Below are 10,518 nucleotides of genomic sequence, written 5' to 3' on the forward strand. Positions count from 1 at the left end.
CTCTAGCCATGGAGTCTAATCAATGCACGTGGGCCACAATTTGCCAAGGTCAGTTTAAATTATAACCCTCACTTCTGAGGCCCTGTTTGTCCCTGCCAGCTCAGTATCAGCTGCGTAAGTACAAAACATGCTTTCCATTCAGTCTCACTCAGGTCGTTGATAAAGACGTTAAACAATCCTGGGCCCAGGCCAACCACTGAAGAGCAGCTGCTCCGTGCTCCGGGCGCCACTGATCCGTTGATAACCACGCTGGGTACACGCCGGCCAGTTCCACTGTGATGCTGGCATGCGCTTTTTCCCCTTGCTACCCGACATGCTTGTTTGGGAAGAACTGCTTGTTCGCAGGTGGGTTACAAGCACAATTGTGCTGCAGGTCAATATTTAACGGAATGTTCAATCATTCGCCATGTGAAAGAACAGAACCGTGAGTATCCTTTAATATATCCTGCATGTAAGAGAAAATAGAGCTGTTAACTGCCAGGCAAGGGCGGAGGGTCCAACCGCTGTCTTTCCTCTGCAACACTAACACTCCCAGGTCAGTCACTGGGTGTTTGCGACAGGCACACTGTGACTTTCAAGGACAGGGCAGAATGGACAGCTTTCACTCACAGACTCTTCACTTTATAAGGGTTTTTGTAGTTGGTACTGCTCTCCACTGAGCCACTCAGAATTCAAATAGTTTAACTCAGTGTCATCTTTCCGATTTCTAACTTCCACCTTAAAATAAGACCAGATGTCAACAGGACACAAGGCTGGGTGGAGAGAGTGAGGTCCTGAGAGTGAGGATGGTCTGAACGACGTCAGAGAGGCTGACTCTGCCTTTACGACGGACTCGGTCGCGCGGTGGGATGAGCTCTGCCAGTGGCTGTGGCACCCTTTCTTGGTGACGCCCAGGGCCGAGGAGGCTCACACGCTTCCCAGGCGCCTTCCCTGTGGAACAGCCCATGAGCTGTGCCATCTCCGTCACCCAGAGCTGCCCAGCCCGGCCAGGGGTGAGCTCAGGTCCCAGTTGCATCCCACTAACTGTGTGACCTCTGACAATGATTCAACACCCTGGTTTTCTCATCTGTAAAAGGGAAGTAAGCCATTACTTCTTGAAAGGGTTTTGAGTATCTTGAGTAAGTTAATACATTTCAAAAAATGCTTAGACTGTCATCTGTCTCGAAATCATCAGTCAGCTTAAAAATTCCAGAAGTGTATGATATTACTGCCAAAAATGCCTTCGTCTAGTTATGAGAAAACATCAGACAAACATGAATTGAGAAGCATCCTATTAGAAAAATTATAATAGCACAGAGGAGCTGTCACATTGGAGGAGGCTACAGTGAGGCAGGCAGTATGAGACCCTGGATGGTATCCTGCGGTTGGAAAAGGACATCGGTGGAAAAATGGTGAACTTCCCCTAAAGTCTAGTTCACAGATAGTGCCAGGGTCAGTTTCCCAGTTTTGATAAGGGTGCCATTTTTATATTTTGTGTTAACTACATGAAACTCTGTGCTGTTTCTGAAACTTATCCCTAAGTTTCAAATTATTTGAAAACATTTCAAAATGTTACTTCCCAATGTAAAACAACCTTAAAGTTCTGCTCAGTTTTTTAAAACCTGCATTTATTTTTTAATGCGACTTATTTGCCATGATTGTTCTTGAGATCTCCTTTTGCAGTTTCATCATGTTAGACATAAGCATTTTGGGAATTCCCTGGAGGTCCAGTGGTTGGGGACATCACACTTCCATTGCAGAGGGTAGAGGTCCAATCCTTGGTCTGGGAGCTAAGATCCTGTATGAGTGTGGCATGGCCAAAAAATGTAAAAACTTAAAGTAAATAAAAATTTTAAAATAATAAACATAAGGATTTTTAGAGAAGGTTGTGTGGGAGGGGAGACCCAAGTGCTGAGTTTGCTTTGCCCAAGCAGGTCACATGGCCTGGGCAGCTGCAGGTGTCCTAGAGTCCCAGGGCTGCAGGGGAGGGGAGGGGAAGGTCTGGGACAGTCAGCGTGGACAACTCTTTCAAGGAGAGTGAGTCCAAAGGAGAGCAGAGTGAAAGGGCGGAAGCGGGACGGGTGTGGTATTTAATGGCCCACATACGGTCCTGTTGGCCCGTTGATCGGAATGATACAGGTCAGCAAGAAAACGTGACGATGGAGGGAAAGAGTGGAGAGTGCCCTGGGCAGGAGAGAGGTGGGCCTTGAGAGTCCCGGTGTCCTCTTTAACAGGCCGGGAGATACAGACAGACTGCGGGAGACGATAAATGCCTTTCTGATTTCCTAGGTTTCCTCACGAAATGAGGAGCAAGATCACCAGTGACAAGAGGGGTGAGAAGGGGTTTGGGAGTCTCAGGAGATTCAAAGTGATGCAAAATGGCTCACAGAGGGTGAAATAGTCTGACAAGAGTGGGCAGCAGATCCTGGAGGGAGACGCTGCCTCACAGTACAGGGCCGGGACTGCTCTGAGGCGCCTGGCCCTAAGTTTCAAAGGAGCGCCTTCTCCCTGGAGCAGTTCTCCCCAGCCACTCTTGGTTTCTTGAGCCCAGGCGGCACACAGCCAGGCGGGCGGAGGAGGCCAAGAGATGCAGGTTAGGGCACGAATCTCTCCCGCAGTGCGGCCAACTGAGCACAAGAGGGAGGCTAACCAGGTTCCCCGGGGCTCAGAGACCACACAGCCTGGAGCAAAGAGGTCACCGTTACTCTCTAATTACAGACAGTTCATGAGTGTTCCTGCCCCACCTCCACTCCACTTCTGATCAGCAATTAGGAGCTAGACAGACAGCCCACACCGGAGAGTCGCAGAACAAGCAGGCCAGGCAGATGAAGGTGAGGCATCTGGCGCGTCATCGGAATGGAGGCGGGGTGGCCGTGCTCCCCGCTCACATCTGTTCACTCCCTGCCTCCACTTTCGGTTCCCCCTCTTCCAGCCCATCCCTGGCTCTGGAGACTTGGCTTTTCAGCTGCATCATCTCGGTCACCTTGATTCCACTTCTCAGCTAATTCCTTGACCTTGCAATTCCATTTTTCACAGATTTATGCAAAGTGGGCTTGTTTCCTCCAGAAAGCAGCTTCCCGAACCTACTCTTGGCTCCACTGGTGGGTCCCGGGGTCCGATATGCTGAGTGACTGGCCCACTGCCACACCCCTCTGGTCTGCCCCGCCTACTGGGACAGCCCCGCCCACCTCGGGTCAGCCCCGCCCCCTTCACAGCCCTTCGAGTCCTGCTTTGCCTGTAGCATCTTCCATCTCTGTGCGAGACCAGACAGGAGCGTACTTCCTTCTGTTCTCTGTGGTGACAGTAAAAGGGAACTTTCAGATTTGTCCTACAGTGCAGCATGGACTCCTAAGGTTACACTGAACTCCAGATCTAACATCTGCTGTGAACATGTGCTTCAGTGTAAGACTAGGTCAAGAAACGATCCAGGCAAGACGCTGTTCTGTTAGTTTCTGCTGTACAGCAAAGGTAATCAGCCGTATAAATACATATATCCCCTCTTTGTAGAATTTTCTTCCCATTTAGGTCACCACAGAGCACTGAGTAGAGTTCCCTGCGCTATAGAGTAGGTTCTCGTTAGTTATCTATAGTATACATAGTATCAATAGTGTGCCTATGTCAATCCAAGTCTCCCAGTTCATGCAACTGCCTCTTTCCCCCTTGGTGTCCATACCTTTGTTCTCTACATCTGTGTCTCTATTTCTGTTTTGCAAATAGGTTCATCTGTACCGTTTTTCTAGATTTCACATATGTGCTATTATATTTGTCTTTCTCTTTCTGACTTCTTTCACTCTGCATGACAGGCTATAGGTCTATCTCAGTTCAGTCACTCAGTCATGTCTGACTCTTTGCGACCCTATGGACGTCAGCACACCAGGCCTTTCTGTCCATTACCAACTCCCAGAGTTTACTCAAACTCATGTCCATTGAGTCAGTGATGCCATCCAACCATCTCATCCTCTGTCGTCCCCTACTCCTCCCACCTTCAATCTTTCCCAGCACCAGGGTCTTTTCCAATGAGTCAGTTCTTCATATCAGGTGGCCAAAGTGTTGGAGTTTCAGCTTCAACATCAGCCCTTCCAATGAATATTTAGGATTGATTTCCTTTAGGATGGACTGGTTGAACCTCCTTGCAGTCCAAGGGACTCTCAACAGTCTTCTCCATACTGGGAAAACCATAGCTTTGACTAGACAAACCTTTTTGGCAAAGTAGTCTCTGCTTTTTAATATGCTATCTAAGTTGGTCATAACTTTCCTTCCAAGGAGCAAGCATCCTTTAATTTCATGGCTGCAGTCACCATCTGCAGTGATTTTGGAGCCCCACAAATAAAGTCTGTCACTGTTTCCCCATCTGTTTGCCACGAAGTGATGGGACTAGATGCCATGATCTTCGTTTCCTGAATGTTGAGCTTTAAGCCAAGTTTTTCACTCTCCACTTTCACTTTCATCAAGAGGCTTTTTATTTCCTCTTTACTTTCTGCCATAAGTGTGGTGTCATCTGCATATCTGAGGTTCTTGATATTTCTCCCGGCAATCTTGATTCCAGCTGCGGTTCATCCAGCCTAGCATTTCCCATGATGTACTCTGCATACAAGTTAAATAAGTAGGGTGAAAATATACAGCCTTGATGTAGTCCTTTCCCGATTTGGAACTAGTCTGTTGTTCCATGTCCAGTTCCAACTGTTGCTTCCTGACCTTAATATTCAATATCACAGTAATCCAAGTGTATGCCCTGACCAGTAATGCTGAAGAAGCTGAATTTGAATGGTTCTATGAAGACCTACAAGGCCTTCTAGAACTAACACCCCAAAAAATATGTTCTTTTCATTATAGGAGACTGGAATGCAAAAGTAGGAAGTCAAGGAACACCTGGAGTAACAGCAAATTTGGCCTTGGAGTACAGAATGAAGCAGGGCAAAAGCTAATAGAGTTTTGCCAAGAGAACTCATTGGTTATAGCAAACACCGTCTTCCAACAACACGAGAGAAGACTCTACACATGGACATCACCAGATGGTCAATACCGAAATCAGATTGATTATATTCTTTGCAGCCAAAGATGGAGAAGCTCTATACAGTCAGCAAAAACAAGACCATGAGCTGACTGTGGCTCAGATCATGAATGCCTTATTGCCAAATTCAAAATAACACATGTGCTCAAATGTTCATTGCAGCACTATTTACAATAGCCAGGACATGGACTCAACCTAAATGAATGTTAGAATTTTTGAAAAGGACTTTCTTTGGCTTTCAGGCTGCAACATACAGATACTTTTCCTTGTCTCCCCTTACTTTCCACAGACCCTAACATGTAATAAGCATCTGAAGTGCATTTGTATTGAATGGACAGAGAGGATACCAAAAAAGAGCTCATGAATCTATCATTCAAGCCCACGGCCAGGAGGCACAGACTAGCTGGCTCCTACAAAGGGCAGTGTACTCAGAATGTCAATGGCCACTTCAACCAGGTATAAAGCTTGGGGCTCCTGCAAACAAAAGGCAGAGTACCAGAGCAGGGTTGTACATTTAACGAATTCCAGAAGGAGATCATGGTAAAAGCTAATTGAGTCTCCCAAGTTGGAGACTCTTGCTTTCCCCTCAAGTGTCCTCTTGCTTAGTTGGGCCCCGCCAAGTTGGCTGGAACAATCGCAGAGCAGAGAACGTGGTCACTGTTTCTGTGTCCCTGTCCCAGAATCGCCCCTGGGTCTGAGGCTCACAGGGCCCCTCCCTTGTCAGGGTCATTAGGGCTCACAGCCACTGCCTCGGGCAACTCCTTTGCTCTCAGCATTTGCAAGCTGGTGATGTTTCCAGCATCCACATTGCCACCAAGGTCAATTCTTAGAGCCACTGGAGTGGATGTCACTGTTAGGCAGGGGCTTCCCAGAGCTATGCACTGTCCACACAGTTTCTTAGCTCCAGCTTCTAGAGCTGGCTGGGATAGCCCCTCTAACAGGCATCCCACAGGGAAGCAGGCACACCCCCTGCCTTTATGGCTGAAGCGCTTCACATCTCTCCTCCTTAAAGCACTTTCCCTTGGTCCCTGTGGAAACTCAGAGAGGTCAGTGGTGATACCTCTGTCCTGGCAATTCAGAACCCTCATTCTGCTGTCTGCAGACCTGACTGCCATCTCCTGGGGAGCCTGCTGGGCCTCCTGTGGAGGGAACAGGGACGCAGGGAATCTGAAGCTTTGTGTGGGATGACCTTCCCTCTGGGCCCCACGCTAGCACAGCCACCCTCATCTAGACTTCAAGGGGACCAAGGGGGTGTACTAACACCCCACAGGGGTGAGGGCCAGGGTGCAGGGCGTTCCAAAGGGCCATGTGTCTGTAGTAAGGACACACCCAATGGAGACCTGCAGGGGCCCCTCATGCATCACCAGCAATGCATCCTCATGAGAGCAGGCAAAGGCTGCGTCAGGTAAATCTCCACAAAGAAACCTGCCAATGTTTCCTTGAGAGGCACATGGACTGATGCCGCCTTTGCGGCCATCCTGCCAGAGTCACAGCTAGGCGGGCATGCTCCCTGGAGATCGGGGGACAGCAGGTGGGAGCGGGCAGCCGAGAGAGATGCTGGGAATGGACCCACGTGGTCCTGAGAAGGGGAAGAGCCCCGGCCATGCACGGTGATGGGAGCAGAGGGGCGGGAGGCTGGGGCAGCCAAGCTGAGACCCTCCAGGAGATGGGGCAGGCTGCCTGTGAGCCAAGCCAGATCAAGCCGCTGTCTTCCCTGGGCGAAAAGGTGCAGAACTGAGTTCTCATGCTTCCTTAAATTCATATGAAAATGGTGGCCATGTCAGGACACAGAAATGCCAGGAGGCAGTTCACACCCTCCCTGGGCCTCCTTGCCCACATCACACTTGGTGTGCAGTCCATGACCTCATCCTCCTTTATCAACCCAGAGGTTGATGCTCAGGACCACTAAGACATCACTTGAAGGGAGTTGCAGGCCTGTATGTTCTCAGTCTAGAAAATGGCAAGAAAAGAAGAACCTGAGAATATACTAAGCAAGTGAAATAGGGAAAGTGTTAGTCACTCAGCTGTATCCGACTCTATGTGATCCAATGGACTATATCCCGCCAGGCTTCTCTGTCTATGGGATTCTCCAGGCAAGAATACTGGAATGGGTTGCCATGCCCTCCTCCAAGGGATCTTCCTAACCCTCAAACCCAAGTCTTCTGCACTGCAGGCAGATTCTTTACTGTCTGAGCCACCATATTAAGCAAAGTACACATGAAACATCGAAAGTGAGTATTAGCTTTAGTGCTAGTATTCAGAGAGAAAGCTGGGAAACCTTTGAGCCCTCAGGAGCTGGGAGGGCGCAGGAGCGCTTTCTAGACTTTGCTGCTGCTGCTGCTAAGTCACTTCAGTCGTGTCCGACTCTGTGCGACCCCATAGACGGCAGCCTAACAGGCTCCACCGTCCCTGGGATTCTCCAGGCAAGAACATTGGAGCGGGTTGCCATTTCCTTCTCCAATGCATGAAAGTGAAAAGTGAAAGTGAAGTCGCTCAGCCATGCTAGGTATCTCCTTTTTCTTTCCATGGTAACAGCAGGTTTTCTTTTATAAGGAGCCCCTTAAACTTGGGGCTTCCCTGGTGGTTCAGTGGTAAAGAATCCACGTGCAATGCAAGAAACAATGCAAGAGGTGTTGGTTCAATCACTGGGTAGGGAAAACCCCCTGAAGGAAGGCATAGCAACCCGCTCCAGTATTCTCGCCTGGAGAATCCATGGACAGAAGAGCCTGGCAGGCTATAGTCCACAGGGTCACAAAGGGTTGGCCATGATTAAAGTGACTTAGCATGCACCCACGGAAACTTACCTTTATAGTTAGCTGGATATCAGTTCTTTGTAGGGGGTCATTCCTCAAGCAAGTCTCAGAACCTGACAGAAAAGGGTGGATGGCGTGTTTGCCTGCTGTCTGGCTTCCTGGGTGCTCTCGTACTGGAGCCACGTGATTTCACTCATTGTATGTATGTCACAGAAACCTCTGAAGGGGGACACTTCTGTCTGCAGCATTCTGTTGTCTCAGAGATTAAAAATTGGCAGCTTGAGATACTTTCAGGTGGTAAGTGTGCTTGGTTCAGTCCATAGAATGTTTTCTTAAATAGCTTTACCGGGTACTTACAGTAAATTGTATGCATTGCACATGTATGTATGCACACACAGATGTATGTATGTATATACACGATGTATGGATACACGCATGAAGCCATCACTGTGATCAAGATCATGATCAAGCCCTTCACCCCTCAAGGTTCCCTCCAGCCCCCTTCACCTCTTCCATCCCACCTGCTATGCACAGGCTACCACTGTGCTTTCCACTAGTACAGATTAATTTGCATTTTCTAGAGTTCTGTATAAATGGAATCATTCATCGTGTGCTTTCTTTTTTGGTCTGACTTCCTTCACACAGGATAATTATCTTGAGATTTCCCTATGTTGTTGCATATGTAAATAGTAAATCCCTTCTTAGTGAATAGTAGTATTCCACTGTGTGACTATGTACTATAATCTGCTTTTCCATGTATGTATGGTACACCTGGGATGTTTCCAGGTTAAGGCTGTTACGCATAAGGCAGTTTTAAACATTGTGCTGTAAGCCTTTGTGTGGGCGTATGCTTTCATTTCTCTTGGGTAAATACCTAGAAGTAGAAAAGCTGGATCATACAGTAAGTGTAAGTTTAACTTATAAGTACAGGAAGTCCCCTACGCATGAATAAGCTCTCTTGCAAGAACACACTTGTAAGTCCAACTTGTTCATAAGTTCCACAAAGTTCCCACAGGTACCCAGCTGGCACAGTCAGCTATATGGTGCTGAACTGTAATAGGTTTATACATTCGCATCTCTGAAAGTTCACAACTCAAAGGGAGGTCCTTATGTGGATAATTTGCCGTAACTTTCAAACTGCCTTCTTGATGAATATCATTTTACATTGTCACTGCAAATAGATAAGAGTTTTCGTTTCTTCACATCCTCCCCCACGCTTGCTGTGGTCAGTCTCTCTAAGTTCCGCTGTTCTAATGACAGGAATCTAATGCCATTTCATGGTGGCTTTTTTGTCTGTTTTTGGAGTATAGTTGATTTAAAATGTTGTTTTAATTTCAGGTGTAGAACATAGTGATTTGATTCAGGTATACGTATAATGTATTCATTCTTTTTCATATTTGTTTCCCATATAACTTAGTATAGAATATTGAGCAGAGTTCCCTGTGTTATATAGTACACCCTATTGTTAATCTAATGTGTGTATATGTCAATCCCGTGCCCAATTTATCATTCTCCCTTCCACATTTCCCCTTTTAATTTGTATTGTGGTTCTAACGACTAAGAGGGATTTTGAGCATCTGTTTATTGCTTATTGTCAATCCATATATTTATTTTATGAAATATCTATTAGAATCTTAAGGTTTGGTTGGGTTGTTTATTTTGCTTTTTAATGTGCTTTGAGATCATATATATGTAAATGCATATATACATGTATATATGTATATATACATGCATCTTACACACAAGTTCTTTTTATCAGATATGTGCATTGCCAATATTTTGTCCCAGTCTGTAGCTTTTATTCTCCAATGTCTTTCAACAAGCAGAAGTTTTTAAAAGTCTAATTTAGATGTTTTTCTTTTGTGGATTATGCATTCGATGTCATATCTACCAAATTTTTGTCTAACTCAAGGTCACAAAGATTTTTTCTTTGTTTTCTCTTGAAAGTTTATGATTTCAGGCCTATGATGCCTTTTGAATTAACATGTATGCGTTCTACACATTTGAGTCAAAGCCAATCCTTTGGCCTATAGCACCTACTTGTCTCAGCACATGTGCTGGAGAGTTGGTCCTTTCTCTACTGAATTGTCCAGGTGTTGAAAATCAGTTGTCCCTATACATGCGGGTATATTTCTAAGTTCTCTGTTCTGTTCCATTGATCTGTTTGTCTAGCTTTATACTAATGCAAATGCTTTAGAGGTATGTCCATTAAAATGTCTTGATAATTATACTTTTACAATACAATTAGAAGTCAGGTAATGTTAGTTCTCCAAACTCACTCTTATTTTTTAAAGCTTTTTTGGCTCTACTGCGCTCTGAACATTTCCATGTGAACTTTAGAATCAGTCTGTCAAATTCTACAAGAAAGTCATCAGAATTTTCCCTGGGATTCCATTGAATCTATATATCGGTTTGGGGAAATTGACATCTTAGCATAGTAGTCTTCTGACCCTTAGCCATGGTAAGGATCTCCATTTATTTATTGCTTCCTTAAATTCTCTAAACTGTTGTTGGATTTCAGTGTTCAAGTATTGTACCTTTGTTGTTGGATTTATCTCAAAATACTTCTTCTTTTATGTTATTTTAAATGATATTGTTTTACTAATTTCAACATTTATATTGGTTGTTTCCAGAATATAGAATTACATTTAATTTTTACATAAATTCTTTTATCCTACAACTTTGCAAAAACCACTTTACTAATCACTTTTCTTATAGAGTCCTTCAGACATTTTAACATAATTAAGTCTATGAATAAAGCCAGTTTCTTTTTTC

At 45.7% G+C, this 10,518-nt stretch overlaps 1 long non-coding RNA gene across 1 annotated transcript; it reads left to right on the forward strand.

Annotated features, from left to right (window-relative positions):
• Positions 1–266: 266 nt before the first annotated feature.
• On the forward strand, positions 267–10,518 carry LOC132659724 (uncharacterized). The gene is made up of 3 exons (XR_009600463.1): positions 267–424; positions 2,698–2,810; positions 4,813–10,518. It is a non-coding gene; the product is annotated as an uncharacterized LOC132659724 (long non-coding RNA).

The sequence above is a fragment of the Ovis aries genome, chromosome 4 (assembly GCF_016772045.2).
Source record: "Ovis aries strain OAR_USU_Benz2616 breed Rambouillet chromosome 4, ARS-UI_Ramb_v3.0, whole genome shotgun sequence".
In the NCBI taxonomy this organism is placed as follows: domain Eukaryota; kingdom Metazoa; phylum Chordata; class Mammalia; order Artiodactyla; family Bovidae; genus Ovis; species Ovis aries.